The following is an 8,854-nucleotide window of genomic DNA, read 5'->3' as shown; positions in this document are numbered from 1 at the left end:
TGACATCATGGATAGTTTATTTAATGCCATTCCTAAAAATAATTAATCAGTCTATTTTCGGATTGTTAGAACTTCAGAGCACCAGAAAAAGCCACTTCAAAACAACTTAATTAAATTTAAAATATCTAAGTATTATAGAGAAAACATGGGTTGGACTAGAACATCAGTTAGTCCAAAAATATGAAATGTTTGCATTTTTTTTTTTTCAATTTTTTAAAATTTTATTTTATTTAGGAATAATAGAGGTTCCATCTAGCACCTGTAAGTGTTCTTCAGTTTGCTCCTCTGGGCAAACACATATGTACAGTTGCACTCAAAATTATTCAGCCCCTCAATTTGAGCTTACTGCTAATAGTTCAAACAAAAAAAAATCTAATTCCCTCTGCAGAAGTCCATGTGCAAAATTATTGAACCCCCAAAGTCAGTATCTTATGAAACATCCTTTACACTTTCTAACCTCCAATAAACTTTTCCGATAGGTGCTCACAAGCTTCAGACCCCATTCCTTGTGTGCAAAAGCTTCTAGGTCATTAATGTTCCTTGGTTTCTGTGCAGTCATAACTTTCTTTAAACCCCACCAAAGATTTTAAATAGGATATAAATCTGGGTACTGACATGGCCACTCAAGGACATTCCAGGACCGAGCCCTGAACCAAGCTTTGGTTGACCTGGATGTATGCTTGGGATCATTGTCTTGCTGGAAAGTCCAGTGAGGAGATGGTGTTCTTTTTGAAGCCTTGCCTTCTTTACACCAGAAATACTACTGATCCATGGGTCAAAACAGTTTCATCACTCTATAAAACTGTCTTCCAGAACTCCACAAACCTATCCAAAGTCCTTCTTCCATATTCAAGTCGACTTTTTATGTGCTTGTTGGTCAAGAGTGGAGTGTGGCGAGATGCCCAGGCATGAAGTCCTTGCCTTGTTTAGTGTTCTTCTTATAGTGTTCACTGATACTTTTGTTCCTGCCATCATCAGGTCATACTGAAAGTCTTTGGCAGTACTTTCTCAGCTGTTCTGTTCTAACATTTTGCTCTTTCTTCCACTCTCAGGTAGGTTTCCAGCTGTACCATGAGTTTTATCAACTTACGTATGATGCTGCCAACTGTGTCTCTTGGAACTTTAATTGTCTGGGATATCTCCTTGTAGCCATTGTCTTTTTAGTGTAATGAAACAGTTTCTTCTCTTAGCTTTTGTTGGAGCTCCTTTAGCTTTGCCATGTTTGTTACTGAGCTAGAACACATGCATGGGCAGGATTTATGTATCACAGCTGAAGCAAAATAAGCGTGACTAAAGAGTTCCTGAAGGCTTATGCCGTGTTCGAGGTGAAATTGCAACTTCAATTTCCACACCTATAACTGGTAAAAACCACCGAAAACGTCTCCTCAACTTGCAATTTCAGCTTGTCAACTTGGAGTTGTCTTCTCAACTACCAGTTCCTTCCCTGTTTACAAAGTTACATCAAATCAACATGACTGTGCACTCTGTGAACAGTGTAAAGTACCCCTTCTGTACATTTAAATTAGTTCATAGCAGTCTTGGGTTTAGATCAATAAATATATACACACAGTACTTGGTTAAATCTATAACACTGACCATACTAATCATGTTTTGAGAAGGTAATCAACAACATAAGAGTTATCACTAATATTATCTGGCTAGCATGTTGCTACCAATAGAATAGAATAGAACAGTACCAATAGCCGCCCAGGTCTGTAACTGTAAAAGTGCAGTTAAAGTAGCTTTTTTTTGAGCTATACATGCTCTGACAGGGCAAACAAAAGACAGGTTTTTGTGGAAGCATCCATAGACACAGACACAGGTCTGAAACTTACAGCCAGTAATTCAAGTTTAGAATAAATTTAGCCATATGGGATAGCCATATGAAATCCTGTTTGGAATTTGCCAAAAGGCATATTGGGAGATTCAGCAAACCCTGAGTCTGTGGTCTGATGAGACCAAAGTCGAACCATTTGGCACAAAGCACTACATTTGGCGAAATCCCAATGCTGCTTATCACCGTGAAAACACCATCCTCACAGTGATACATGGTGGTGGTAGCATCATGTTGTGGGGCTACTTTTCATCAGCAGGGACTGGGAAAGTGGGCAGGGTTGAGGGAAAATGGATGGCACCAAATACAGAGAAATTCTAGAAGAAAACCTGTTCCACTCTGCAAGAGACTTGAGACTGGGTCAGGGGTTCAGCTTCCAGTAGGACAATTACCCTAAGCATACTGACCTACACCTACAGTAGAGTCATTCAAAACCTGTGAAGCTTCGTTGTTAAGACTTTGAGTCACATAGTTTTACACTGGCAGGATTTTTCTAAACGGTGAGCAAATGTCATTTGCTTTTGCACTTTAATTTCTTCATCTGTATTTGCATGTTTTTACTTATACTTCTGGACTTGTATAGTATACAGTAAATTACACTTGGAGGCAGGTTGTGCTTACCACCATTGCCTCTGCTCATTAGGGTCTACCTTCAGATTTCTGTAAAGCTGCTTTGTGATGTCTATTTTTAAAAGAGCTATACAAATAAAATTAAAATGAAACTTGAGAGCTAAAATTGGCTCTTTGAATAAGACTGGGAACATAAGAGGAACTCATTAAATTTAGTTCTTCAAAGCACTATAAAGAGGTGAAATTGCATTACTGAGATAACAGTCCAGTAGAAAGACAACTGAGCTTTCACCAGTTGGAGTCTATGTGCAACAGCAGATATTCTTTATATAATAAATTTGTCTCACACTTTATTAGACTTCTAACAAACATTTTGTGTGTATGCGATGTGGAGGATCCATTTGTGTGTGAGCTAGAGAGAGAGAGAGAGAAACTGTCTTTCTACCTTTCTCTTTGCATCTTTATAGGTGCTCTATTTATGCAATATAAATCTGAACGTTGCATATTGTTTTTGAACTTTAATGTACTAAGCCCTGACACAAAGTATGTATACATTTGCAAATTGGGCTGAAGATAAACATAGTTTCACTGGTGGTAGAATACAAGTGAAAAATGCATGCAAATATTTTTAAGACTGTATTCACTAAATGCATTTTGAGTCAAGATAACAGAAAAATAGATTTACAGTCTGGTCCACATAGAGCACTGTTGTGCTAACTGTGTGAAGTATTCTGGAAAAAAAAAAAAAGTTGGTAGTGACTAAAGCTTGTTAGTGATTTTAAAACCTGCAATAAAAGGAACCACTAAAATATCTGCTTCAAATGAGCTCATTAGTTAGCCCATCTTAGCTTATTTATACAATTTTATTTTTATTTTTAATATTTTTATTTTATTTTTATTGTAGTGCTTAGACTGGTGAAATTGTTGAAAAAGGCTTTTTCAAAAAAAAAAAAAAAAAAAAAACAGAGAACCTGAGCTGGTATTAAACATGCGACAAGCAGGTATTATTACATCATAAAATATAAAAGCTTATCATACTCCAATATGCAAATGCACGCCATGCAGAATGTTGCTTACCTTCTGTTTTACCAGGGGACGAGAATGGGTGAGTTCAGGGTTGGGGGTGTTTGTGATTTGCATATTCATATACATCTGGATTTCATAAAGAGAATAAAAGTTTGTCTTAACCTGCTGCCCTTCTCTGTTGTCCAACAACTTTTTTTTATAGAACTACTATATAAAAATATGACCAGCCTCCAAAAAAGGCACTGCCTCAGACCAGTGAAATTATTCTCCATTACATGTACTATTATGGAAATAATTTGCAGCAATTGTGGTATAATTTGCAACAATTTGCTATGGAAATTGAAAGGGCTAAGACGCTCCTACTTTGTCGGGTATATTTTTACCTTGAGGGCCTGCCTTTATCCGACTTCATCCTTTATCATTATAAATAAGTGTGTAGGAAAAATGTGTTCAGGTTCAGGGACTACTGACAGCATTATATATGTTTAGGGCAAGGCTGCATTTGCAGAATATTTCATTTGTTCCTTGGTGTAAAATGATTGGGCACACAATGGCTTTCCTATACTGTAGTTTGTAATATACAAGGGATTAATCAGAATATCAACACTATAATAATTTAAATAACATGAACTAGATGTGATTCATTAAAGGAAAACTCCACCGTGAGACACATTAAATATGATTATTCATAAATATTTAGGATGTGCTTAGTGACTCTGGTGATAATGTATTAGCTGGTGCTGTATTTATGTTATTCCCTTGAGAAGTTAGCATTTGACTGCGGCTCTGGCGTCACAGGAGGACATTGCTAGTGCAGTTACAGTGGCGTTCAGTAGAAGAAAATTTTTGAACGTTCTCATATACAAGGAATAACAGTCAGATTTCGCTGTTAGCTCTTATTTTCCATTAGCTTTCTGTGTCATATTAATGAGAAATCCAGTGTAGAAGTAGTACAGATGGCAAATATTGGACTCAAAGTTTAAAAATGTAATACAGCTATACAACACAGTCGTGCTGAGTTACAGCAGAGAATGGGCTTGACTAGTTAGCGATCTATGAGATTACACACACAATGGCGCTGATTGAGTGTACAGAGTGTATAGATGAGAAGGTGAGAGAACTGGACTGACTAAAGAACTAAAGCACTGCTGCATCTGTCTCTTTATGTAGAGATGAATTCAGGGCTGGGCGATATGGAAAAAAATATCATATCACGATTCTCAAAGGCATTTCTATGTTACATGATATGAATGATGATATACAGGTTTGAGAACAATTTCCCAGCAATACAGTACTGTTGTTTTAAAAAACAGTTTGAGGATTAATTTTCATATTAAAAAAATTATTTATGACAAATAAATAAATAAATATTTAATATTGAAAAGGAGAAAGATTTGTAAAAATCTGCAATTTTTTTTAACATTTTACAATTTTAAAGATGATATAAATATCAATATAATATCAGATGCTTCCAGTCAAATTAAAAAAAAAATATATCACAATATCCATGATATCTCTGAAAAGCATATTGTGACTTTGTGTGTAATTCCCACTTGTGCCACGATCAGCGGGTTAAACAGCATTGTGGATAATGTAGGAAACTGTTAGCCAAAGTGAAAATAGACCAACTTGTTGATGAAAGATGTTTAAACTAAAAAAAAAATCAATCTATTGCACAATTGAGGATGAGATATTGATTATAAATATTGATACGCAAGTCATTATGGGTAGATTTTTCCTTTATGCCTGCATGAACTGCATGGTGTAATAGACCTCCCATAGATCAGAAGTGGGTGTCAGCTGGGGTGGCAAGGCTTATTTCAGGGGTGGCAGTTGTCCACATGTGCACCTCAGTGGCCACGCCCCCGACCTTCACTCTGATCAGTCATGTTCAACAGCCTGAAGTGCACCAGGTGTTATACACGGCACAAACAGCAGAGGGCGCCAGAGTATTGCGCGTGCACGCGTTAAACAGGACTCGTACCTAAGAATAAGTCAACTTGTGGCGTGGTGAACCGGTAGGTGATTCAAATCGTTAACAGACAGAGCATGTAGAGCCCGAGCTGAACCCCCACACCGAATCCACGCGTGTGTGGGAGTGCTGAACGCTCGCTTACCCGTGAGTAATAATGCGATAAGCGGCGGGAACTTCGATGATGGCGGTAATGATGCAAAGGGGCTTTCCGTCGTTAGAGCGCGCGCGGGGGTGTGAGAGCGCTCACGGATTGGCTCAGGCGTTACCTAGCAACGCGCTCTCTCTCGCGCTGTACTGTGTCGCGCGCTCCGAGCTGCGCCGCTGGTGCTATTTCGGTGCCGCGCTCCCCGCCTGCTGAAACATTCATGGCGCGGCCATTTCCATGTCCATTTCCATCCTCTCAAACCAGCAGCCTCTTTAACGGCTTGTGCTCGGTTCAGAAGAGGAAAAGCAGCCCAGTGCCCCGGTCCGCCTTCAGCACCGACCGAGCGGCTGATAAATGGCGCGTCGAGTCCCGGGGGACAGGCGAAGCTAATCACGCGCTCTCCTCCAGAGCCTCCCTGATTCACTCTAATGTAATGAGTGTAATGATGACCATGTCCAAGACCTGTGTGTGTGTGTGTGTGTGTGTGAGAGAGAGAGAGAGTTTTTCTTGTGAGAAAAATAGCAGCTTCTTTTGAAGAAATGTGTGTGTGTGTGTGAGAGAGAGAGTGTGTTTCTTTCTTTTGAGAAAAATAGCAGCTTTTATTTGAAGAAGTGTGTAAGTGTGTGTGTGTGTGAGAGAGAGAGATTTATCTTTTTATGGGGACCACAAGCCTTCAGAATGATAGAACAATTTTCACCTTTTAATGTTGACATTTTCTTTCTTTCTTTCTTTTGAGGAAAATAGCAGCTTTTATTTGAAGAAATGTGTGTGTGTGTGTGTGTGTGTGTGAGAAAGCGAGAGAGAGAGAGAGAGACACACACATAAGGAAAGAAGTGTATTGGTGTGTTGGTGTCAGAGTGACATTTGGCTTTGTCATCAATGCTTGTTTTTCATTTTATTCTCTTTTTTAAACAGAAATTGCAGCCTTTATTTTAAGAAATGTGGTTTGTGTACGAGTGTGTGTGTGTGTGTGTGTGTGTGTGAGAGAGAGAAAGAGAGAGCGAGAGAGAGAGAGATACTGAGAGAATCAGAGACTGTGTGTATTTTTGTGCAAGGGAAAAGATGGAGCAGTGTGTCTGACTGTGTGTGAGGGAGAGTATATATGAGAGAGTCACAGAGATTGAGCTGAACTGTGTGTGCCCGTGTGTGTAGGAGGGGCATGTTTTTAGATCTTAGTCAGGACCAAATGTCCCCAGGAGGAGACGGATATCTGACAGTAGTGCCTTTGAGGGACATTTGGCTGGAAAACTGCCTTTTTTTTTTTTTTTTTTTTTTTTTAAACCAAAATCTGCACAAAAATGGTTCCTTTTGGTTACTGAGGTCAAGATTATGGTTAAATGTAGTTGTAGACATAGCATTAATTAATTATTAATAGCTGTCAGTGGAAGGTCCTTACAAGGATAGGAAGATGTGTGAGTGTGTGTGTGTTTGTGTTTTATAGGGAACAAATAGGAATATGTGCCAGTTTTGACCTTTTAATCTAGTGGTGACATTTGGCTGGCATTTCTTTTTCTTTCTTTCTTTCTTTCTTTCTTCCTTTAAGACATATGGTGTTTGTGCATGAGAGAGAAAAAGACTGAGAGAAACAGACTGCGTGTATTTTTGTGCAAGGAGAAATGCATCGGTACGGTGTGTGTGAGGGAGAGTATACGAAAGAGAGTGAAAACGATTGCATGTGTGTGTTGTGGAGTGTCTGTGTGTGTGAGTGTGTGTGTGAGTGTGTGTGTGTGTGAGAGAGAGAGAGAATCTGTCTCTCAGATTCTCTTCTTATCTCTAAAGGCTGTATGTGAGGCCATGAAAGAGAAGACAGACAGAAAGAAGGATGGTGTGTGTGTGTCTGTGTGTGTGTGTGTGTGAGTGAGAACACCTGGATAAACTGGCATCTCTAACTGCAGAAGCTGCAGGACTGCTGTGTACAGTGCATCAAAAGTCAGCCGTTCGTGCAACATGTCAGACAGAGAGTGGAGAAGGTTATAATACCAGAGCTTCGAAAATAAAAATCACATTTACCATCAAAATCATGTCAGAATGTCTGAAAAGACTCCCGAGAATCAGTGAGGTCTTTAAACTTAATAGACAACCTGAAATCAATCTTTTTTTTTTTTGAAACCTTGTTAGTTAATGTACTTAGTTAATGTTAGTTAATGTAACATTGGTCATCTTTTAATTTTTGACGCTTCCATGGATCCACAGGTATGTGTGTGTGTGTGTGTGTGTGTGTGTCCTCATGGGTTTCCTCCATGTTCTCTGGTTTCTTCCCACCTGCAAAATACATGCCAGTTGGTGGATTGCCTTCTCTAACTTGCCCCTCAGTGTGAGTGAATTTTGTGTGCATGGTGCCCTGTATTCCCATCCAGGCTGGATGCCCAGTTCACACCCAGTGTTCAATAACCTTTATTTAACCAGCTAAGTCAATTGAGAACCAGTTCTCATTTACAATGACGACCTGGCCAAGACGCAGCATAAAAAGCAGGTACAAAACAATAAAGACATTATACAATTACAAATAACACAATTATAAACAGTGACATAAAAACAAACAAATAACTAAAAACAAGTACAATGATCTTGTACTATTGACTGAATTAATTTTTTAAAGGAAGTAAACGAAATGAATGAACTAAGCTTTAAGGTCTGCTGCAGATGATTCCGGTCATCGGCAGCAGAAAACTGAAAAGAGTAACGACCAAAGGAGGTACGGGCTTTAGGTATGCAGAAATTAATAAAACTACTAGAGCGCAAATTATGACTCGTATTATGAATATTAAGAAGTGACTGTAAATGTAGCGGAGTTTTCCCAATAAGAGTTTTGTAAATAAACAAAAACCAGTGAATTTGTCTACGAGAATGAAGAGAAGGCCAGTTCAATAAAGAATATACCCTGGGATATACCCTGGCTTCCATGTGACCCTTTTACCCTGAGCAGCTAAAACAAGTACTGAAGATGAAGGGATGAATCAGAATATATTAGAATGAGGTTTATATATACGAACATATATGGATATATATGTACACTCATACAAACCTAGATATAGATCATGATAAACTGTGATGCTGTGAAGATGAGTCCAACCATTGACATATGCTAGGAGACCAAATATACTATTTTTAAACTGACATCTTATGTCATGTAATATCAATCCCTTTGAAAGCTGTGATATATCTAAAACCTTTATTTTTTTTTTTAATTGTACAAGAATTTATCATACCCTTATTCCCATGGGTCAAAAAAGGGAAGCAAGGAAATGGAAATGGGACTTTATGAAAGATTTTCCCAAAATTCTCCCAACCCTTTGGCATTCTG

Source organism: Pangasianodon hypophthalmus, chromosome 2 (assembly GCF_027358585.1).
Source record: "Pangasianodon hypophthalmus isolate fPanHyp1 chromosome 2, fPanHyp1.pri, whole genome shotgun sequence".
Lineage (NCBI taxonomy): Eukaryota > Metazoa > Chordata > Actinopteri > Siluriformes > Pangasiidae > Pangasianodon > Pangasianodon hypophthalmus.
Note: the sequence above shows the minus strand (reverse complement) of the source record.